The sequence below is a fragment of the Mesoplodon bidens genome (genome assembly GCF_964165515.1).
Source record: "Mesoplodon bidens genome assembly, chromosome: 15".
In the NCBI taxonomy this organism is placed as follows: Eukaryota; Metazoa; Chordata; class Mammalia; order Artiodactyla; family Ziphiidae; genus Mesoplodon; species Mesoplodon bidens.
Window position 1 is genome coordinate 34098053 of NC_138171.1, and position 25183 is coordinate 34123235.

The 25183-nt window shown below is 41.7% G+C and overlaps 1 protein-coding gene across 6 annotated transcripts in view; it reads right to left on the bottom strand.

The window, feature by feature from the left end:
- The window catches only part of SMURF1 (SMAD specific E3 ubiquitin protein ligase 1), a 103215-nt gene that overhangs the window by 68348 nt on the left and 9684 nt on the right, over window positions 1-25183 (bottom strand). The window contains exons 2-4 of one of the 6 annotated variants that reach the window (XM_081257410.1): window positions 11901-13561; window positions 11241-11345; window positions 10736-10918 (exon numbers count right to left, since the gene is read on the bottom strand). The exons of 3 other annotated variants lie outside the window; for them this stretch is intronic. The gene's annotated coding sequence lies outside the window, so the exon portion shown is untranslated. Of the gene's footprint in view, window positions 1-10735; window positions 10919-11240; window positions 11503-11900; window positions 13562-25183 lie in introns of those variants that run through there. 2 more of the 6 variants (XM_081257409.1, XM_081257411.1) reach the window with 2 other exon arrangements.

Here is a 25183-nt window from a genome sequence, read left to right on the forward strand (position 1 = left end):
CCCACGCACCTAGACCCCGTGCTCTGCAACGAGAAGCCACTGCAATGAGAAGCCCACACACCAAAACAAAGAGTAGCCCCCGCTCGCCACAACTAGAGAAAGCCCGTGTGCAGTACTGAGGACCCAACACAGCCAAAAATAAATTAATTAATTTTAAAAAATACTAATGTTATCATCACACTACTACTACTATTACTACTACTAGTCACTAATGCTTATATACCACTCTACTGTATGCCAGGCACTGTCGTAAATACTTTACATATTAGCCATTTAATCCTTGCAATAAATCTGTAAGTAGGTACTATTATCCCCATGTTATGTGTGAGGAAACTGAGGCATCAGAAAGACTGAGTAACTTGCCCAAGGTCACACAGCTACTCAGGATTCAAACTCAGGCAATCCGGCTTCAAAATCTTGTGTCCTTGGGACTTCTCTGGTGGCGCAGTGGTTAAGAATCCGCCTGCCGGGCTTCCCTGGTGGCGCAGTGGTTGAGAATCTGCCTGCCAATTCAGGGGATACGGGTTCGAGCCCTGGTCTGGGAAGATCCCACATGCCGCGGAGCAAGTAGGCCCGTGAGCCACAACTGCTGAGCCTGCGCGTCTGGAGCCTGTGCTCCGCAACAAGAGAGGCCGCGATGGTGAGAGGCCCGCGCACCGTGATGAAGAGTGGCCCCCGCTTGCCACAACTGGAGAAAGCCCTCGCACAGAAACGAAGACCCAACACAGCCCTAAATAAATAAATAAATAAATAAATTTAAAACATATAGTGCCATGTCCCGCCCCAGAATTCCTAAGTCAGTGGAGCTGGGGTAGGATCTGAGAATTCGCTAAAAAAAAAAAAAAAAAAAAAAAGAATCTGCCTGCCAATGCAGGGGACACGGGTTCGAGCCCTGGTCTGGGAAGATCCCACATGCCATGGAGCAAGTAAGCCTGTGCGCCACCACTACTGAGCCTGCGCTCTAGGGCCCGCGAGCCACAACTACTGAGCCCGCGCGCCTAAAGCCCGTGCTCCGCAACGAGAGAAGCCACCGCAATGAGAAGCCCTCGCACCACAACGAGCAGTAGCCCCCACTTGCTGCAACTAGAGAAAGCCCGTGTGCAGCAACGGAGACCCAATGCAGCCATAAATAAATAAATATATATAAAATCTTGTGTCCTTAACCACCATATTTACTGCTTCTTGATTTCTGTCTTATAATGACATATGTTTGAGTTCTGCTCAAATATTACATTTTTATTATTATGTGTCATCGTTGGTACTTAAACAGCAAGAGGATACTTACCACACATATGGACTCCAATAAATACCCCATCTTCTACTGTAGCTTCTCTGGCCAAGACTAGGATCCCACACACAGAACTCATCATCCCCCTCCCCAGAAACAAATGCCAAGTACTGTTCCACTTCTAATCCTTCACTCAAGCTATTTCCATTACTTTAAATGCCCTCCCACCCCCTCACCCTTCTACCTATTTCCATCCAGTAATGCAATGCCAAGTTTGAATGCCACATCCTCCACAAAGCTTCCTCAAGCCCATCCAGATGGAATGAATTTGCTGGCCCCCTATATACTTGTGATTCTGTTTACCTCCAGTGGAACATGTGTTACAATCTGCTAGTTTTCCTCCCCTTCCCTCCCCTCCCAATGTAAGAGTCTAGAAAGCAGGGACTACATCTGATCAACTCCCTTCTATTATTTGGTATCCTACACTGTATAGAAAAAAGTTATTGCAAGAAGTAGATGCTCGATTCATGACTACTGAAGTAAGGAAATAAAACAAGGCTGTGAAGACTTCGTCAAGACGGATTATCTAAGGAAGCAAATGGAAACTATCAAAGACTTAGAAAAACTTAGCCTATCGTTAAACTACTCTAAGCCCCTGTAAATCTAAATCTAAAAACCTATCATTAAGAGACACTCTCATTTGTGAAATTTTATCTCAATAGGTCCTTTTATGGTCTGAACATGCACACCATGGGAAATGAAGGAGGAAACTTTTTGGAAAACTATTCCAAATATTTGGTAAATATTGGGAACACAAGGTCACACGAACCATAAGGAAAAAGCCTATACTCTGGCTGCCGCTAGAGCCAGCCAGCAGAAGGTCTTAACTTTAGGCAAAGCAGACTGGTGGCCAGCCCCCGAGTGAGGAATCCATTGCCTTCTGAGATCTCTTTTCTTCCTTCAGATGGTTTTCCTCAAGTGATTTGTGGATTAAATCAAAGCTAAGAAGCTCTTTGCATGTTTTTTGTTACCTGCTCATCACTGCAGTGAAGATGACATATTATTCCCTTTGTATTTTTCCCAGATTGGATAAGTAATTGTGGGAAATGGTAGGGAGAAATCCAAATGTAGTCATAGTTATTAACCACATGGAAATAATCTACCTAGATTCTGTGATCAGTTTATGGTAAAGGTGCAGTCCTGTGTCACCAAAAGGAACAGGATTTAACAAAGACAACCCACTACCCACACCACCTGCACATCAAACACAGAAAGGGCTCTCCCCACCCTCACTGGGTAACCCATTAACTCCCCTGCCACGAGGAACCCTCGGTGGAGCATCTCAAAGCATGCACTCTTTCCTGGAAACTAAAGCCTCACTTTAAAAAATATGAAACCTACATTGTGATCTTCCTGATTGGGCTTGGTTGATTCCTCATGATCCAGACTCATAAGAAGTTCCTGGAAATCCCTCGCACCGAACACAACAACAGGAAAACAACTGTTCTCAGACACAGAGGAAGGTGGATAACTGCCTCCAACAGCCCCGGTTGGAAAGGATCATCCTGTCCTGGTTGCAGGGCTGCCCTGTGCAATACAGGGCAGTTATAGGAAGGAAGCAATGTTAAGCTGGTCCCAGCCTTCCCAAAGCCAATTCCAAAGTGGCATCAAATGGCCTTCCCAGAGAAAAGAGTACCCTTAACAAAATCTCACTTGCTCTCTTGAGTATGAGAAACCACACCAAAATGAGTGAGACATTTTATTATTCACCTCAACAGCAAGCTCATCTGCATTTATCCATAGCTGACCCAGAAAATACGTGACAAATATGCCCAAACTGTGAAAAGGATGAAGAATGAGGTTGTTAACCTAATTTGCCTATATGAGAACACGTTCAAAAGTCATTTTTTTGGGCTTCCCAGGTGGCGCAGTGGCTGGGAGTCCGCCTGCCGATGCAGGGGACACAGGTTCGTGCCCCGGTCTGGGAGGATCCCACATGCCACGGAGCGGCTGGGCCCGTGAGCCATAGCCGCTGAGCCTGCGCGTCCAGAGCCTGTGCTCCGCAACGGGAGAGGCCACAGCAGTGAGAGGCCCACGTACAGCAAAAAAAAAAAAAAAAAAGTCATTTTTCTTTGTGGGGGAGGTAAATTAGGAGTTGGGGATTAACATATACACACTACTATATGTAAAATAGTAAATAACAAGGAAACAGGGACCTACCATATAGCACAGGGAATTATACTCTATATCCTGTAATAACCTATAATGGAAAAGAATCTGAAAAAGAATATACACACACACACACACATACATACATACACACATATATATATGAATCACTTTGCTGTACACTTGAAACTAACACAACATTGTAAATTAACCATGCTTCAATTAAAAAAATGAAAGTCATTCCTCTCTTTTAAAAAACTAATTCAGGGGACTTCCCTTGTGGCACAGTGCTTAAGAATCTGCCTGCCCATGCAGGGGACACGGGTTCGAGCCCTGGTCCAGGAGGATCCCACATGCCGCAGAGCAACTAAGCCCGTGCGCCACAGCTACTGAGCCTGAGCTCTACAGCCTGCGAGCCACAACTACTGAAGCCCAAGTGCCACAACTACTGAAGCCCACGCGCCTAGAGCGCATGCTCCGCTACAAGAGAAGCCACCGCAGTGAGAAGCCCGCGCACCACAACGAAGAGGAGCCCCCGCTCGCCGCAACTAGAGGAAGCCCACGCACAGCAACGAAGACCCTACGCAGCCAAAAATGAATAAATTAATTTTTAAAAAATCATTCATAACAGACATCTCCAAACTCACTGAAAAGTTTAAGAAAATCCCTTGAAAATATGTGAAAGGCACCAGGAGAGCAGACCTAGTCAAACCATAATGGAACTCACACCCTGCTCACAACCTAAACAACACTGGCCACTGTTGCTGCGTGGAGTCTTCACAGCTGGCCCATACCAGGTACTCCCTGATATGCCCCTGCACTCAAGACTTTCAATTTTTAAAGGACTAATACACTGAAGACAGGAAAATCTCTTTATAGAGATGTGCATGTATTTGGATGTACGGGTGTACATCCTGCGAAAGCACCTATGTTGAAGATCTTGTATATGTTATGCCTATGTATCTACATACACCTTTAGCCTCAGGCCCTATGTTAATCCCGACCCCAGACTTGAGCCTCTCTCTGTATGACTTCTTCGCATGGTGATCTATGACGTAGCTAAACATCTGAGGAGTTAAGTTTCAGAATTTCTAAGAATAGAACAATACCAGAGAAATTGGCTTGATCACCAGTCAGGTAAGTTTTATACCAAGTGACCATATCAACCAAATGGGAGCCCTTTTTAGAAAAAGAAAAGGTACTATTATTAACTATGCCAGGTCAATAGGTTTAAACAAAAGGTTAAACAGAATTGTTCCAGGCAGAAGCAGAAAGCATGGTTACTCTAGAATACTCCCACCAGATAAAACTTTTTTTCCAGGTCTAAGAGATTATTTCTGCTGTTCTCTAGATGCCAAAACATACAGTAAGTCACCTCCTCTTAGGCAAGCTACAGACATACCTTGTTTTATTGTGCTTTGCTTTATGGCACTTCAGAAATTCTGCATGTTTTTACAGATTGAAGGTTTATGGCAGCCCTGTGTCAAGCAAGTCTATCAGTGCCATTTTTCCTACAGCATTTGCTCACTTTGTGTCTCTGTGTCACATTTTGGTAATTCTCACAATATTTCAAACTTTTTCATTATTATCATATATGTTATGGTGATCTGTAATCAGTGATCTTTGATGTTACTATGACTCACTGAAGGCTCAGATGATGGTTAACATTTTTTAGCAATAAAGTATTTTTAATTAAGGTATGACATTGTTTATTTAGACGTAATGCTATTGCACAGTTAATAGACTACAGTACGGTATAAACGTAACTTTTATATGCACTGGGAAACCAAAAAGTTCATGTGACTTGCTTTATTCAATGTTCACTTTTATTGCAGTGGTCTAGAACCAAACCCACAATGTCTCCGAGGTATGCCTGTATTTGATAATGGCAGAAAAACAGGAACAGGGGGAAAAGGAAAGTAAAATATGGCTGAGACTTGAAATATATTGCTCGGCCAATAAACTAATGCAGGAACTGACAGCATTCCTGCTCACCCCTGATTTGAAAACAGTAGCATTCGATGCAGAACACTTTCCAGAGTCATTGTTTCAATTCAGTCACAAAAGACAAAACTGCGAGTCTAAAGTAATATTCACACCTTGAATCAAGAGAGAAGGTTAGGAAGAACAAGGGATAGGATTCAGAATAACAAGACTAACAAATCTGTGATGTGATCTGTAATTTATGAGATGGATTTATCCTAACATGATATTAAAAAATTAATTGAATTTTAAGAAGTTAGAAATCAGTCTGTACATTTGGAAATAAGATGTTAAGGGAACAGGATGATTTCTTATGTGCAATTGTTTACGCATCTTCTATCCTCTCTAAGCCCATTTTGCTATACTCTACTCTGTGAAGCTGGGGCTGGAGCTCTATAATCTACATTTCCAGGACCCCATGATGGCTGGCTCCCTGTTCATTTCTGCCAAAGAGAAATCCTAGAGAGAGGCTAAAAGATGAAAGGAAGAAAAAAGCGCTTCCTTCCTGTTTTCCTATTTCTGTCAGCATCACTCCAACAGCAACTGGATTTCCAGTTGTAGACATTTACCCACAGATATGCCTGCAAGATGTGTAAGATGACACATATTCAAGGACATTCAGTGCAGAATCATGTGTAAAAGCATAAGACTAGAGACACCCTACATGTCCATCAGAAAGATCCAACTGATTTAACACAAACCAAAAAACTACATAAGACATACAGAAAACAAATATCAAAATGGTAGAAAGCTTTCTTTATCAGCAAGTAGATAAATGTAAATGTGTTAAACTCTTCAGGGGCTTCCCTGGTGGCTCAGTTGTTAAGAATCTCCATGCAGGGGACACGGGTTCGAGCCCTGGTCTGGGAAGATCCCACATGCCGTGGAGCAACTAAGCCCGTGTGCCACAACTACTGAGCCCATGTGCCACAACTACTGAAGCCCACATGCCTAGAGCCCATGATCTGCAACAAGAGAAGCCACCGCAATGAGAAGCCCACGTACCGCAACAAAGAGTAGCCCCCGCTCGCCGCAACTAGAGAAAGCCACACACAGCAACAAAGAACCAAAACAGCCAAAAATAAATAAATCAATTAATTAAAAAAAAATCTTCAATTAAAAGGCAAAGATGAACAGAGTGGTCACCAAAACAGGATCCAACTATATGTTGTCCACAAGAGACACTTTTTTCTTTTTTTTTCTTCTCTTTTTTCTTTTTTGCTGCCCCACGTGTCTTTTGGGATCTTAGTTCCCCAACCAGGGATTGAGCCCAGGGCAGTGAAAGCACCGAGTCCCAACCACTGGACCACCAGGGAATTCCCATAAAAGAGAATAATTTTAGATCCAAATACATGAATAAGTTGAAAGGACAGAAAAAGATATTCCATGCTAACAGTAACCAAAGACAGCTGGAGTATCAGCTATGTTAGTATCAGACAATACAGACATTAAGAGAAAAAATTGTTACAAGGGACAAAGAAAGACCTTATGTAGTGATAAAAGAGTCAATTCATCAAGATGTAACAATTATAAATATATATGCACCTGACAATGGAGCCCCAAATATACGGAGGAAAAACTGACAGAGCCGAAGAGAGAAATAGAAAGCTCTACAATAATAGTTGGAGGCATCAATACCCCACTTTCAGTTATGGACAGAACAACTACACAGAAGGTCAACAAGAAAACAGAAGACTTAACACTGTAAACCAACTAGACCTAACAGACACATATAGAATATTCCATCCAAGAATGGCAGAAAATGCATTCTTCTCAAGTGCATGTGGAGCATTCCACATATATATATATATATATATATATATATATAACATATATAATATATAGTCCATATATTAGGCCACAAAACAAATCTCAATAAATTTTAAAAGACTGAAATAATTCCAAGTATCTTCTACAACCACAGTGGAATGAAACTGGAAATCAATAAAGGAAGGAAATCTGGAATTCACAAATATGTTGAAATTAAACAACACACTTAAAAAAAAAGTGTGTCAAGAAAAAAATCACAAGGTAAATTAGAAAATACTTTGAGATGAATGAAAATACAACACATCAAAATGTATGAGATGCAGCAAAAGCACTGCAAAGAGGGAAACTTATAGTTTTAATGCCTACATTGAAAAAGGAGGATCTCAAATTAATAACCTAATCTTCCATCTAAAGGAAGTAGAAAAAGAGCAAATTAAACCCAAAGCAGGCAGAAGGAAATAATAAAGATTAGAGCAGAGATAAGCAAAATAGAGTATAAAACAGTAGAGAGAATCAACAAAACCAAAAGTTTGTTCTTTGAAAAGATCAACAAAAGCAACAAACCTTTATCTAGACTGACCATGGAAAAAAGAAAGATGACTCAAATCACTAAAATGAGGAATGAAACTGGGGTCATTCCTACCAATCTTACAGAAATAAAAAGGATTATAAGAGAATAGTATGAACAATTGTATGCCAACAAATTAGACAACCTAAGGAAATGAACAAATCCTTAAAAACACATAAACCATCAAAACTGCCCAAGGGGCTTCCCTGGTGGCGCAGTGGTTGAGAGTCCACCTGCCGATACAGGGGAGACGGGTTCGTGCCCCGGTCCGGGAGGATCCCACATGCCGTGGAGCAGCTGGGCCTGTGAGCCATGGCCACTGAGCCTGCGCGTCCAGGGGCCTGTTCTCCTCAACGGGAGAGGCCACAACAGTGAGAGGCCCGCGTACCGCAAAAAACAACAACAACAACAACAACAACTGCCCAAGAAGAAACAGTAAGTCTGAACAGACCTATAACTAGTCAAGAGATTGATTCAGTAATCAAAAAACTTCTAAAAAAGGAAAGCCCCAGGACCTGACCTGATGGCTTCACTGGTAAACTCTACCAAACATTTAAAGAAAAATTAACAGCAACCTTTATAAATTCTTCCAAAAATAGAAGAATTTATGGTATTTATTCATTCCGTGAGGCCAGTATCACCCTGATACCAAAGTCAGACAAAGACATCACAGACTAATAGCCCTTGTGAATATAGCTGCAAATAATCCTCAATGAAATTCGAGCAAATTAAATACAGCAGTGTATTAAAGGGATTATAGCCATATCCAAGTGAGTTTTATCACAGAAATGCAAAGATGGTTCAACAATCAAAAATCAATCCAGGGCTTCCCTGGTGGCGCAGTGGTTAAGAATCCGCCTGCCAATGCAGGGGACATGGGTTCGAGCCCTGGTCCGGGAGGATCCCACGTGCCGCGGAGCACCTAAGCCCGTGCGCCACAGCTACTGAGCCTGTGCTCTAGAGCCCAAGAGCCACAACTACTGAAGCCCGCGCACCTAGAGCCCATGCTCCGCAAAAAGAGAAGCCACCGCAATGAGAAGCCTGCACACCGCGACGGAGCCTGCGCGCAGCAACGAAGACTTGACACAGCCAATAAATAAATAAGTAAAATAAAATTTAAAAAATCAATCCACGTAATATATTAAAAGAATAAAATGAAAAAAGCAATATCATCTGAATTGATGCAGAAAAAAAGCATTCGACAAATTCCAATACCCTTTCATGATAAAACAAACAAACAAAAATACTCAATAAACTAGGAACAGAAGGGAACTTGCTCAACTAGATAAAGGGCATCTATGAAAAACCCACAGCTAACATCATACTTAGTGATCAAAGAATGAATGGTTTCCCCCTAATAACAGGAATAAGACTAGAATGGCTGCTCTTGCCAGATAAAGGGCATCGGATTGGAAAGGAAGAAGTAAAACTCTCTCTTTAGAAATGGCATAACCTTATATACAGAAAACTCTAAAGAATCCACATAAAAACTATTAGAGCTAATAAATGATCTCTGCAAAATTGCAGACTATAAGATCAGCATTCTAATATCAGTTGTACTTCTATATACCAGCAATGGACATCCAAAAATAAAGAAGACAATTCCATTTACATTAGCATTAGAAAGAAGAGTTAGCAATAAATTTAACCAAAGAAGTGCAAGACCTATACACTGAAAACTACAATACATTGTTATAAAAATTTTTAAGAGACCTAAATAAATAGAAAAAATCCCATGTTTATGGACTGTAATATTTAATAATGTTAAGACGACAACAATCCCCAAAATGGATCTACAGATTCAAAGGCATTCCTATCAAAACCTCAACTGCCTTTTTTTTACAGAAATGGACAAGCTCATCCTAAAATTCATATGTTGGCTAGGATATGGAGAAATTGGAACGCTCACACACCGCTGGTGGGATGGTAAAATTATGCAATCACTGTGGAAAACAGTTTACCAGTTCCTTAAAATTTAAACATAGAATTGCATATGACCCAGCATTTCTACTCCTAAGTATATACTGAAAAGCACTGAAACACGTGGTCACACAGAAACCTGGACACGAATGTTCACAGAAGCATTATTCATAATAGCCAAAAAACGGAAACAATCCAAATGTTCATCAACTAATGAATAGATAAACAAAATGTACTACATCCATACAATGAAATATTATTCTGCCATAAAAATGAAGTATTGACATACACTACAACATGAATAAACCCGAAAAACATTATGCCAAGTGAAAGAAGCCAGACACAAAAGGCCACATATTGTATGATTCCATAAAATGCCCAGAATAGGCAAAGTCTTAGCCAAAAAGCAGATTAGTTGTTGTCAGGGCTAGGGTTGGGGGAATGGAGAATGACTGCTTAATGGGTACTGGGTTTCTTTTTGGGGTGATGGTTGTACAACACTGATAATGTACTAAAAGCCACTGAATCATACACAGTGAATTTTACTTCAATTAAAAAAAAAAGAATGAGGCAACTCTCTCTATACTGATATGGGAAGCTCTCCAAGATGCGGTATTTAGTGAAAAAAGCAAGACTGTGAACAATATGGTCTCCCTTTGAAAAAGGTGGGTAGGGGCAGGGTAGAGGAAGAATATACATATAAGCATTTTTACCTAACATGTCTTTGCAAACATTCACAAGCACTTGTTACTGGTGAACTGTTCCTGGGGAAGAGAATTTGAGGGCAAGGGTAGGTGTGGAGGGCCTTCCTTTTCAAAATAAGCCCTCTTGTACAATTTAAAAGTGCACATTATATATTACCTTTCCCCCAAGAAAACAAATTAACCTTTTTAAAAGAATACAAATTTAAATAAAGGGGTGCTTATATAATGAAAATATGCTTTTGAAAAGGTTGTTGATCCATGCTGGGGGTGGAAAACAACTGGGAATGAGATTCTACAAGTGGTTATCTAACAATGACAAATATCGGAATACTTCTTTGGAGTATAATTATACATTTCCCAAATGGAAGATTATATAAACAGCGTGATGCTTACATAAGAAGTTGAAAGGCTGTTTGAGTCTGTGACAGCAAGCCGTCCTTAGGACCCCTGACTCCCTCGGGGCAGGAAACCTGGGCTTCTTTTTCCTCCCACTTAAGATCTCAACCTGGGCTCCTCAGGCACTGACAGGTAAGGGAGTTTTCCATACTGAAAGGAACCTTCCTGAAAAGACCTTCTCTGTAATTCCAGAAGAAAGACAGATTGTATAAAACACCCATGATTACAATTACAGTCCAAAGGCCTATTTTCAACTCTTTCTCTTGATACTGAAGATCTTCCAGTTGTATCACCTAACCCGCCAAAGCAAATATACTGCTTTAATTCATGGCTAAAGAGTCTCCAGGTACATTGACAGGTGTCAGACAACAAGAAGTCCTATCGGTGTCTACTACCACCTACAACCTACAACACAACCCAAACAAAGGGCTTGTTTCACCCATACTCCCTCAGACTCATGACTGTTTCCCATTTCTGTCAGATTACCACCAAATCTTCTCACCTTTAAGTTCATTACAGAGGCTGCTAGTGATTCTGGCTACAATGGCAGAACCTTCTGGAGCAGCTGGGAGTGAGAGCTGGTCCTTCCTGCCCTGCTTCTTTATTTCTAGAGCAGAAAAAAATAATAAACCTGGAAGCCCCACGTAGCAGCAGCTTTTGTAGTCTGTGACTTCATTTAAGGAAGCATTCTATGAAACCTCTGAAAAGAAGCTAAATTTAGATTGAAGTCTTTCACCAAGAATGCCAGCCTCTTCAGCTAGGGAACCCACATGCCCAGCAGCATAGCAGGGGGTGGGGGTGGGAGGGTGGGGGTGGTTAAACAACTTTAAAATACATAAAAATGTGTCATCATTGAGGGAAGTGAAGCTGCAACTATTCAGCCCAAAGAAGTTTTCTTCTGGTACCACCAACATCTTAATTCTCGATAAAGGAGTAGTGACTACAAAAACTTTTGTAGGGAAAGAAACAGTGAAACAAGGGAGACAGTTTTTCTTTATAAGATTTCTACTAAGAGAGCAAGGAACTACTCTATATATCAGGATGTCTGTCATGGTATAATCTGGCATCGAGGTATTGAAATCAACATATTGTCTGAAAACAAGTTCTCTAACACTGAGTCAGACAGGAAGGAAAAACCATCTACTTACATCTACTTACTTACCAGTACTACTTTCCCAACACCTTACTCTTCCCAAATGTGTCAATTTAGACCTTGATGATAAGAGACACAGCAATAAACAAAAACAAAAAACAAAAAAAAAGAAAGAAAACAAAACTGGTATGATTTGAGATTAACGACAATTAACAGGGAGAAAATGCTCTTTTCTATGCATTTTTTTAACCTTGAAGAGTAAGGCTGAGCCATTTAAAAGCTAATCTTCTCCAATGTTCCATTCCCAAAATAAAATTAAAATATTATATGTAATTTTAAAATTAACATCTAACAGCCTCATCCTACTTCATGCTCCAAAACTGGTTCTATTCTGCAAGCCATATCTCTAGACAGATTTCGGCAGATAACTGTGTAAGAGACAAACAGAGAGTGAGATTTCCTTCGTTCCTTCAGATTTGCATCCTCCTCTTCTCCCCGCCCCCAATCAGCTGGGAAGCAGTCCCAGATTCTTCTCAAGCTTAGTTTGGAAGTAAAGCTCAGCCTTGATAAACACTCAACCCAGGAAATGCTTTGGATCGTAGACCACTTAGAATACTCAGTCTGTCCTTTCCCAAGAGGTCTCTTTTCAAACTCCATTTGATAGGCGGTTTGGCAGTTTTATATTTTCACTAAAACCTCCTGGAACATTGCTGAGAGATAAAATCATAGCAGGCTGGAAACTATACAAATGGTGGAGGGAAGCACCACACCCAAGGAAAGCTCCTCAAACTTCAGGGGGAAATTACTGTTCAAAAGAGCTGCCAACAGTACCTACTCCCCGTGGGAAGGAGGGAGAGGAGGGGAAGAAGTCCCCACTCTCTGTGCCACTGGGCATGTTTCTTTTACGGTGTCACCTCAGTAGGGGCTTGATACTGTTAGGACACAATGAAAACAACTAGAATGACCCGTTTTCGTAGTGTTTTTGAAATGTTAATGTCCTGGTCCCTGCACTACTAAAAAGGCTGACTCAGTCACACTGACATTCACCATACATCTTTTTTACAGAATCAGCATTTCACATCATTTCTCTTGTGTCTTTTGGACCACCTCTGGTGTTGTGTTTGGGTGGTGTTCAAAATGTCTCCAAGACCCAACAATTATCCGTACTGGCAAATTCTCTCCTACACTTGGTTCCTGAGTTCACAGACAGATTACGTGAAACCACAGAACACTCGATCTCAGAGCGACACCAGCTTCATGATACTGAACAGAACGCCAAGTTCTTTCACAGAGAGAGGGTGGTGGGGAGACCAGGGGGCCAAACCAATTAGAAAAACAGCACTGCGTTAGCCTAAACCAAGAATGTGCAAGCTTCTGGAAGTCACCAGAAATTTATTTTTTCCGTGGAATCGTAATAACAGAGTAACATTTCAGTAATATATATGTGATAAATAATAATAAGGCACAGTTGATGCTGATGTTTAGTAAATAATCAATAGGGGTATAAGCCAAGGAGGAAACGGCTAATAAAAAAGAAATCTTAGGTTGGTAAGAGGTGGTGGAAATTTGGGGAGAACAAATATACTCTTTGCTTTTTATATTGTTACTCATCTGTGTCACAATAACGCCAGGGCCATCTCCCCCTCCATATAACAACCCCTGAAGTGATCGCTTTCCAGGAAGGTCAGTGGAAGGTGGGAGTTCCTCACGGAGTGATGTTTAACGAAGGCCTTAATTTGGAGACAAAAAGGAAAAGAACCAGATTCAGAAACAACGTTGACACCAACTTGTAAAGTAAGATGCAAAGTAACAGAGCAATTAGACTTTAGTGTGGTTACTAGATCCTCAGTGAAGCCTTAGGTGAGGTAGCCCCTACCATACACTGGGCACCTGGCTACTTCATTTCCTCTTGGCAACAACCTTAGGAGGTGGGTACTGTCTGCAGCTAAAAGATGAAAGGTGTGATTTGCCCAAGGCCACTGGTATGTAGTCGGACTGGCTTGGCTGACTTCTCTGCACTCCACCATCTCCAAAATGGGGACAAGACTCGGTACCTCCCTGGTAAGTTTACTGAGAGGAGGAAACAGACCTCATGAAAACTGCTTAGCATAGTGTCTGCCTGGCAAGTAGTAAAAAGACAGTAATGGACAGATATCTTGATTATTATTCCCTAGGGTCACCCAGCTCCTGAGTAGCAAAGTTGGAACTGAAACCCAGGTCAGCTGTGCTCCAAAAGCCATACTCCGCGCACAGGGATCTCCTTAGTTCTACGGCATGCAGTTTGCTTACCTGACCTCATTTCTATAAAAAAGGCCACAGGGGGCTTCCCTGGTGGCGCAGTGGTTGAGAGTCCGCCTGCCGATGCAGGGGACACGGGTTCGTGCCCCTATCCCGGAAGATCCCACATGCCGCGGAGCGGCTGGGCCCGCGAGCCATGGCCGCGGAGCCTGTGTGTCCGGAGCCTGTGCTCCGCAACGGGAGAGGCCACAGCAGTGAGAGGCCCGCGTACAGCAAAAAAAAAAAAAAAAAGGCCACAGGACAGAAGGGCATTCCAAAGAAGGACATCCTGACACTGATGCTTTAAAGCCAGCGCTTGGCAGACACTCATTCTAGAATATTTTGGGAGAGATTCCAAACTTTGGCAGTAAAGGTTGCCCAGCCCCAGCCTATGTGATCCAGGGCAGAGCTAAGGGAAGGGAAACAGGACAGGACCTTCCACGGGGTCTGCCCCCGACCAAGGTGCAATTCCCTCCTGTGCACTTTACGTTTGACCTCCTTTGCCTGCAAAAAGATTTTAAACAGTACCTGACTGTAAATGGAAGGAGGTCCAGTGTCCAAATAAAAAACACATTTTTTTAAAAGCTCACCACACGAACACCTGAATGCCCACAGCATTTTATCAGGATGCCCAACCTCATTTAGTGTATTTTTGTTTCTTTGTTTGTTTGTTTTTTTGGCCACGCTGCGTGCCTTGGGGGAACCAGGGTTTGAACCCCAGCCCCGGCAGTGAAAGCACCCACTGCCGAGTCCTAACCACTGGACCGCCAGGGAATCCAACACCGTTTAGAACTTAAAACACTCCACTCCCTTCACAGTCCCTTCATATCTCCTCTGGCTGGGAAGGTTTTTCTAGGGCTAAGTAGGGAATCTGATGTCAGCTTTGGAACAATGCAGAGACTACATAAACAGTATGTATTTCCTTCCTCTGGCCTCTAACCCTTTGGGACGTCCACTATGCTACTAGCCAGACAACCTAGCACATAGTAGTCATTCAATAAACATTGGTTAAAAGAAACTCTGAAGACTATGTAGTCTAAACCTGGCCCCAACGAAGGATCCCTCATCAAGCACCCTAGAAAGACTATGATCCAGCATTTGCATAAACACTGTAACTCAGCACTAAGTACTTTGTGAAGGGGCCTCCAAAGAATGAGGCCCCTCTGGGCTTCCCTGGTGGCGCAGTGGTTAAGAGTCCGCCTGCCGATGCAGAGGACACAGGTTCGTGCCCCGGTCCGGGAAGATCCCACGTGCCACGGAGTGGCTGGGCCTGTGAGCCATGGCCGCTGAGCCAGCGCGTCCGGAGCCTGTGCTCCGCAACAGGAGAAGCCACAGCAGTGAGAGGCCTGCGTACCGCAAAAAAAAAAACAAAAAAGAATGAGGCCCCTCTAATTATTCCCTCATTGGACAGTTCTCACTGTTAACAAGTTCCTTCCTAAGCTGCGGCGGCAGTTGGCATCACAACTAACGTTCTCTAAGCACTTACCCTGTGCACCCTTCCCAGCACTTTACACAGCAAAAAAGTGGCAAAGCCAGGACTGGAACCCAGGCCTCCCTTGCCCAGGCTCTCAGCCACCACCTAGTCCATTCACTGGATCCCATGCTGCCCTCTGCACACAAGAGTCCCTTATACACAGCAGGCCTCAGAAATTAGAATTTATCAACTCACTTCCTGATCAAACCTCTCTGACATCTGACCACTGCTACGAAGACCCCACCCCCATCCAGGTTACCACTGCAGCCTGAGTCCTCCACGCCCTCCACCCGTCTGGCATCTCTTACTTCAGTCTGACCTTCAAAAAGGCCACACTCTTGCTCCATTCCACCTGTCTCTGCATGTGCTATTACCACACAGTCCCTCTCCCCATCCAGATCTTTCCAGAGCCACATCAAATTGGGCATCCCCAGCAGCTGCACTTCTCTGGCCCACAAGGAGCTTCCTGTTCAATCTGGCACTTTTCTTACTGAGCTTAACTGTTTCTAGAGAATGTCTCACTTCCCTAGGTACTGTTAGGTTCCTGGCAGAGATGACTATATTTCTGCAATGCCTCTCTCATCCTTAAGCATCATGCTTAACAATGAGTAAAGCTAGTATAGATGGCTTGAGGCTTATCTTCCTTTAGAAGTAATCTGACTAGAAAATCAACATCAAATTCGAATGTGAAAATTATGGGCTTCAATGTTAAATAATCAAGCCTCATTAAAATAATAAAATGCATATTTCTTCTTCATATATTTCAATAGTTATACATTCCTCAAAAAAAATACTACATAGATAGATATGCTGCATTTTGTAGTAATACACTGGGGTAAAATGTTTTTCTTTGGTATTTATTTAAAAAGATGATTCTTTAATTAGAAGCCCTTTTATTCTTTAAGAAATTATCAGATACTCTGAACTGGGTTCCTTCAAGTGTTATGCATTTCAGAGCTGTTACGAACCAGGCTACATCCATCAGGAGAGGCTGATATGATGTAGAAACAGAGGTTTATTCCTTGCTATCACTATTTTATCCAACATAGCCTGGGTCTGGGGCTCAGGCCAGGGCAGAAGAGGACCCTCTGCTCCACATAATCATTCAGGGACCCAGGCTGATGGAGGATCCCCCCCATATAATACACACACAGTTCAGGGTGCTCCATGGTAGAGCTGGAGGTGCTTATGGCTTCGGCCCCCGAGTGAGACAGATGACTGCTTCTCACGCTTCACTAGCCAGAATCAATCACGTGGTGCCACATAACCTCCAGGCAGCTGGGAAAAGTTGAAGGGCACAAGGACAGTCATTGAGCACCGCTGTTCCTGCCACAGAGGCAGCTCTGGAGCTCCAAAGGTAGAGCAGTCCCTGCTGACGTGAAAGAAGCAAGGTGCACAACAGTGCATATAGTACGCTGTCACCTGTGTTAACAAGAAAGAGGGAGGAAGAGATAGAGAAAAGGAAACAGAAAACCTCTGGAAGAATGCTACTAGAGAAATTAATAATACCATGGTAATGATTGCTTCCTCTCTGGAGGCAAGATGGTTGGCAAGGGGCAGGGAGGAGGAAAAGGCATTTTTAATGGGTACCCTCTTCTATTACATGCATGGGTCATCTATTTTAAAACTCTAAAATCATTTTTAGGCTGTGATTTATACACTTCAAATTAATGGGTTGTTTGGGGATTTTTTCTTTCCGAATCAAGTCCAATCTATTCTAACATAAGAAACACCAGATCCTTGACTCACACTGCCTGAAATTAAACACCTGGAGTAACACTGACATAATCACATCCTTTAGTAAAGCCTTGCTGAGACATCTTGCACTGGCTTCTCTCTATTCTAAATATAAACATTACTACTATGTAGGTGATGAGAAAAGTACTGAAGCCGATCAAATGTCTGCTTTTGGAAATAATTTTCCTGTTATTTCAATTTAGGTACCCTTTATTTTCTAAAGTAAACCTCCTTTTCTAAAATAAAAGTGTTATTTTTGGTACTGTAATGCTGAATTCTATACAAAATACAGCAAACAAAGTCTCCTGGGTTCCCCCGAAAGAGAACAACACTGCTGTTTCAGAATGCATTAAAATATGGACTGCACTGAGATACAGTCTTCGCCAAAACCATGAACAACACCCTCAAATAACATTTAAATACTTCATGTGCCAGATGCGCCAGGGGACTGCCTCTGGGGCTGTGACAAGGTAACCCAACAGCACATCTGCTCCACTCACTCAGCTGTCGTCAACAAGAGTAGAATCCTGCTGACATTCAGCTGATGACGTAAGCCATAAATAATGCAATAAGTAAACAATTAGGTCGAGTCTCCGAAAAGACTTCTATCATTCATTTCAATTTTAATATCAAAAACAGGCCTTAAAAAAAACAAAAAAAAAATAGGCTTATACTACCCCATTCACAACGCTCTAAATACCAGAGAATTTCCAAGAGAAATAGCACTCTATCGAGTTATGTGATATCTTTATGGGTTTTACTTCTAAATTTATGCTAAGCATATTACATAGCTACTTTTTACTACACCAAGTTGGTACTTAAATAGTCTGTGACTGTCTCTCGTTCTACAATATACTGTCCGCATTTATATTTTAGTGGAAAATCAACTACCACACATTTCTTTCAAACAGCAATATTACTCTTTCTAAACTGAATGTGTTTGGGTGTACCAGAGGCGCTTTCCTAAGTTGGCTTTCTGCCTACAACTTGTGCTTTTCTAAAAGGTAATGTGCACTATCATTTAACCTGCCTTGAGCTTCCAAATAGGTTTATTCAACTGATATTAATGATTCCAAAAATGTATCTCAAATTTCTTTCTAAATCACTGAAGAAAAGCAAATAACCCAAGTTTGCAAAGCCTATGGTGGGTCTTGTAGCATCCGCTATTCAACCTACGTAATGAATTAGTAATTATGAAATTGCCAATATTGCAACATGTGAGACCAAATACAATATATGTTTAGGACAAAAACAAAAAGGAAAGGAAACTTTAGATCCCACTGTGTTATGTTTAAACTGAAGACAGATGGCATTAATTTGTGGGTATACAAACAATTTCCAGGACTTTCAAGTCAGAGGCAGCCATAATACCATATATCACTGATTCTAAGACACATTTCTTCATATTTTAATATATCTGAAATCTTCAAATGAATCATATTGTAGTATAAATACTGGTGTTTCTTTTTTAGTGGTATATAAAACAATGGTGTGACTTTCAATCAAAGTCATCTTAGACTCACCGAAATATGACAATGTTAATATTAGCTAACATGTATTGAACACTGTGTACCAGACACTGCATGTGGATTATTTTATTTAATACTCACAATACTCTGATGTGGCTTCAATTATTTCCCCCATTTTTATAGCCGGGGAAACTAAGAGATGAGGTCAGTTGTCTAAAGGCACAGGTTCGCTCTTAACCACCCAGCCTCACTGACTCCACAGAGGGAAGAGCTTGAGGGTCTGAGAAAGCCAACCATTCCTTGGAGCATGGGTTCGAAGCCCAGCCAAGTATCTTCTAAGCACTTTTTTTTTTTTTTAAGGAATATAGGAGTAAAAATACAGAGCTCCAGATATCAAGAACAGATATTAATTATTAATTCAAAGCCTTTATTATAAGGAAGGGTTGGTAATCACCTTTCTGAGAAAAATTATACTCTTGCATAAAAACCAATTTTTTCTCTTTTTTTTTTTTTTTTTTTTTTTTTTTTTGCGGTACGCGGGCCTCTCACTGTTGTGGCCTCTCCCGTTGCGGAGCACAGGCTCCGGACGCACAGGCTCAGCGGCCATGGCTCACGGGCCCAGCCGCTCCGCGGCATATGGGATCCTCCCAGACCGGGGCACGAACCCGTATCCCCTGCATCGGCAGGCGGACTCTCAACCACTGCGCCACCAGGGAGGCCCTTTTCTCTTTTTATACATCCTGAATTCAAGTTATAATTAACATGTATTTTTCTTCCTTAAAAATATTCTATTATCTCTAGAGAAATGATATAAGAATGTATTCCTACGTTCTGTACCTAAATTTTATTTAAATCAGTATTGAAATAGTCCCAAATAAAACAACACTATACAACAAACCAGAAACATTCTATAATACAAATCGATAATGAAATTTGTCGGGGTAAGTTCACATATAAAGCTACCATTCCTAGCACCTGGCAAAAATGTTTGGCACTTCTACAAAAATACATCTTTTAATTCACACTACTACAAAGAGGGCATTCTTTTTTTTCAAAGTTCATTAAATGGTATTGTCTACTTATTTGTTGGTTGCCTTCCAAGCATTTCTTTTCCTGTTCCCTCAAATGTCCTAGTCCTATATGTTGGGTGAGACTAACACCATTACTGGATTCCAAGATGGACCCTAATTCCCATCATCCTAGCCAGTGGTTGGCTCAGAGATGGACATGTGACCCAAATTAGGCCAATCAGACAAGAAGATTCAACTCCAGAACTTCTACTCTAGGCATGAGCTACTGGGGAAGTGTTCTCTTAACATCTTAAAGTGTTCTTTAACATCTGCTAGTTAAAGCCAGAAGCAAATAGCCATGGGAGCTGCTGGTAGCCATGTCCTACCTTTGGAACACAAGGGGAAGGGACAGCCAAGACTGGTCTGAGGTCACAGCACTGAGAAATGGGAAAACCAGGTCCTTGCCATGCCACTGGAACTACTTTTGCACTTTGCTGTTAATTTACTGAAGGAAATTCTTTCTATTGAGACAATTTAAGCTAGGTTGTCTGCTACTTACATCTGAAAGCACTCTGTTTTTTTAAAACTAATAAAAAATCAGTATCAGGAAGTGTGGTATTGTAAATACAAGACAGAAGTAAAAATGTGAAATTGGCTGAAGAAAGGAGACAGGGTAAAATTCAATGAACACATCATGAACCCAACCTGAGCATTTAACTATCTTTGAGAAAAGAAACAATCAGGCTGTGGCCTGTGGCCTGTTGTGCCCACCAAGACTACAAGGAACATTAAGGCACTCAATAGGAAAGATGCAAGATAAGGAAAGGCTCCGACTACTCACAGCATTTAGTAAGGATCTTTGAGGAGACAAAACGAAAAGGGAGGAAAATATGCCTTTGCTAAAAGAGGGCCTTTCTGCTTCAAATGCAATCCAAAGGGACCAAGAGATTTGAAGAGAGAAAACAGGATAAAGAGAGGGAGGGAAGTGGTAGCCTTGGCAAGAGATAAGACTGTGGGGTAGGGTGGGCAAAAGAATCCTGACCCCCAGGCATCCCCCAAACACCCTTGTGAGGTATTCTCAGCCTGAAAATGGGAAACATCATTCGAGATGTTACTGCAAAACATCCCATGGGCAAGGGACAAATTCATGATGTCCCTCCATCCAACCACTTATTTCCAACAGCCTTGAGGGAAAAGCAAAGGAGACAACGAGGAAACCAAACGTTATGAAGATGGGCCAAATTCTAGACTTGGGAACATTTCAGGCTTTGGTTCAAACCCCTGGAATTGCCCAAAGTCCAGGAGCAGACTAGGTTCTGGGGTGTCATATGGTCACAGACCTCCCAAGCTGAGCTGACAGCAGGCTGTGATTGCCCAGTTCCCAGCCCCTATCTCACTCTGTGGCCAAAAAGAAGCAGCCCACAAACACTGCCCCCAAGAGGGGTCTCCTCCAGCGCCCAACTCAGATGTGGCCATGGAACCCAATCTACAAGAAGGTCATTAATTCTTTCAACCAGCGAGTGTTTGTGAACACCGCTGTGTACCAAGCAAAGTTCAGTGGGAACACAGATGTAAACAAGACGTACGTAAACAAGACGTCTGTAAGCAAGGCCGCGGGCTTCATGGAACTTACATACCAGGAGCAGAGAGAAAACCCGGTCGACTAGACAGCTAGCTGTTCTATCAACACCCAAAAAAATATCATGAAGTGATGATTGCTGGTTAGGAAGTAAGGCTGCTGTGACAGTGAGGGAGTTACTTCAATGGGGTGGTCAGGAAAGGTCTTCCTGAGGAGGTGACACTTGGACTGGGAATTGAATGACAAGAAGGACCAGCCATGGAAAAAAAACAATCAAGGGAAGACCATTCAAGCATTTCATTAAGAAAGAAGACAACAAAGAAGATGCAGAAGAAGAGGAAGAAAAGAGAAAAGTAAAGGAATAATTCATGCAAAATCCCTAAAGCAGGAACAAGCTTGCCATGTTTTACGGCTGGGTGTCTGCAGCCTAGAGAACAAAGGGAGAAAATGACACAGACGAGGCCAGAGAGGCAGCCGGGGCAGGATCACACAGGGAGTTTGATTTTATTCTGAGTAGGAAGCCACTGGAGGACTTTAAAGAAGGGAATGACATGATCTAATTTCTGCTTTGAAAAGAGTTTGAGATGGTGAACAGAGTAGTGATTGCCAGGGGTCCCAGGGATGAGGGAGGGGTGGATGTGCCTTTAAAGGGAGAGCACCAAGGACAACACAGCACAGTTCTGCATCTCGATTGTGGTGGTGGTTATACAAATCTGCACATACAATTGGTGAAATCTGACCTGTGGATTGTACCAGTGTTGACCGTCAGCTTGTTTTGATATCATACCATAGGTATGCATGATGTTAAAAATGGGGGAGGCATAGTAAAGGGTACACAGACCTCCCTGTACATTTCTTTGCAACTTCCTATGAATCTACAGTTACTTCAATTAAAAGTTAAAAATATTTTGCAAATTTGAAAGTTGCTAAGAGAGGAGATCTTAAAAGTTCTCATCAAAAACATTTTTTTGTAACTGTGTAAGGTGATGGATGTTACTAGACTTACTGTGGTGATCATTTCACAGTGTCTACAAATATCAAATCATTATATTGTACGCCTGAAACTGATACAGTGTTATATGGCAATTATACCTCAATTTAGGTAAGTAAATAAATAAGAAAGCTAAAAGCATGACTAAATCACATTTAAACAAATCCTAAGATAAAACTCATAATATTTGACTCACAAAATGCAAGTCACTTTATTTGGGGCTTTAGGGAGAACAAATGTGTTTATGATAATAAAAGATTAAATAGAACTCACGTGGCAATTGTGTGAAGTGTGCATCGATTTCTTTTTGGACAAAAATATTGAATTTAGGTTTGTAATATATTAGTCTATACGATTCTCTGCTAATATTATTTTAATATAGTACTAGTTATTTGCAAAGAAAACAAGTCTGAATCTACACAGGAGATCTCAGGAAGGAAACCTGGTATGTAGACAAAATATTACCTATGTATAAATTAGAAATTATTCATAGAAACAAGATTTTAAGGTTTCTGACTAAAATTTTTTTTACCTTTTTCACATTACATCCAAATACAGACCTAGATTTTTTAAGATAAACATATATTTGCTAGTGGCTGAGGGTGGCCCTGGCAATCTGAAATTTAACAACTCACAGGTGATTCTGACACACACTAGGGTAGGTCATTCATTCTCAACAGGATAATATTGCCTAGAAGGGTGTGAAAATTGTTTCTTGGGAGAGGAAGAAACCTTAGCTTATGATGCTTACACCAAAGCTCTACCTCACCTAAAAAAAGAAGAAAGAAAAAAGAAAAAAAAAGTTAAAAAGAAAAGATGTTTTAGGCTTCCATTTAAGATATGGATTGGAGAAAAGTGAAAGCAGAAGCAGAATCACAATGTGATATTATGCTGCACTCACCAAAAGGGTTAAAAGAAAAAAGAAAACACCAAGATTGGCAACAATATGGAGCAACTGGAACTCTCACACTGCCCGTGGGAATGTAAATTGGTACAACCACTTTGGAAAACTGTTTGGCAGTTTTGTTAAAGTTGAACATATGCCTACTCCATATGACGCAGCAAGTCTGCTCCTAAGTATACACCTAACAGAAATGCATATATATTCTCACCAGAAGACACACACTCAGATGTTTATAGCAGCACTATTCATAACAGCCAAAACTAGAAATTACCCAATTGCCCGTCAACTGGTAAAGGGATCAGTTATATTTAGTTTGACATAATGTAATACTCTACCGCAAAAAGGATGAATAATGTACAACCACACAACAATATGGGTGAATTTCACAAATGTAATGTTGAAGAGGTCAGTCACAAAAGAATGCCTACTGTATGGTGCCATTAACCTGAAGTTCAAAAGCAGGCTGTTACAACAGGACAGTGATTATCTTTGGGGGTGGGGGGTAGAAACTGGGAAGGTAGCTTGTGGGTATTCCATATACTGGTAATATTCTATTTCTTGATCTAGATCAGAGTTTCTCCAGCACTACTGACATTTTGGACTGGATAATTCTTTGCTGTGGGGGGCTGTTTGGTGCATTGTAGGATGTTTGGCAGCATTCCTGGCCTTTATCCACTATGTGCTAGTAACACCCACAAAGTAGTAATGACCAAAGATGTCTCTAGACATTGCCAAAAGCCCCTTGGTGGGCCAAATTACTCCCCAGTTGAGAACCGCTGATCTAAGATATAGTTACACAAGTGTGTTCAGCTTATAAAATACCAACAAACCGTACACTGCCTTTCTGTATGTATATGATATTTCAATATACAGAAGCAGGGAGACCATTTGGAAGACTATTGCAAGCATCCAACGAGAGGTGATGATGCCTGGGACTAGGGCGGTAAAAGTGAAGATGGAGAGAAGTAGAAAGATGCAGGAGATGGTACATGAGGCAGAGCTGACAACTTCTAGAGGACGAGAGAGAAGAAAATCAAGGAGGACACCGAAGTTTTTGGTCTGAACAGCCGAATGGTTGAAGACATCACAAAGATGGACCAGACTAGGGTCAGAGCATCTTGGGAATGACTGCGGGGGGTGATCAAATTGTGAGTTATCCAGAGGCAGCCAATGTGCTTTTCTTGTACAGGAGAACATAACATGTGCTCTGGACCATAGAGACTATATGTTTCCCATTCTTCACTCTTTCAAATCATAGTCTTCAATTGGGTTTCCTGATCCCGCTCCACCGTTGTACACAATTCAACTTGTCACTGGCCATCCCTCAATCATCAGACCAAGAGAAGCTCCATGTAACCCTGACAAAGACAACTGGACATCCTCACCAAGGCTCCTGGAGCTGAAGCCGGAGGCAGTGAACACAGAAGCAGGAGTGAAGGAGCCACACTGGCTGGGAGGAAGGGCAATGTCAGCCAGTCTCTTTCTGTCTCCACTTGAGGATTTCCCCAAGCAAGGACTTTTATCATAAATTATTTAATATCGTTGAAATAGAGAAATAACTAATACTGCAGCCGGATGGTTTTGGTTACAAGTAGCACTGGAATAAAAAAGGGCAAGCAGCAGCTGTCCAAGCAAGAGTTGATGATGGTGGCAGCTGGAACTAGAATGAGGGCAATGGACATGAAGGGGAGACACATTCCAGAGGAGACACATTCCAGATAAACTGTGGTAACAGAAATGAGAGGACTTGGGGATAAATTAGATATGAAGAATGACAATGAGGCTCGTTTTTTGGTTTGGGCAACTGGGGAGATTTAATGAAGTGGGGATGACTGTTAGAGAGAAAGCTTTCTGGGGAGAGGGGATCAAGAAGACTGTTTTGGACACATTAAGCTTAGTCTACTAGGCATG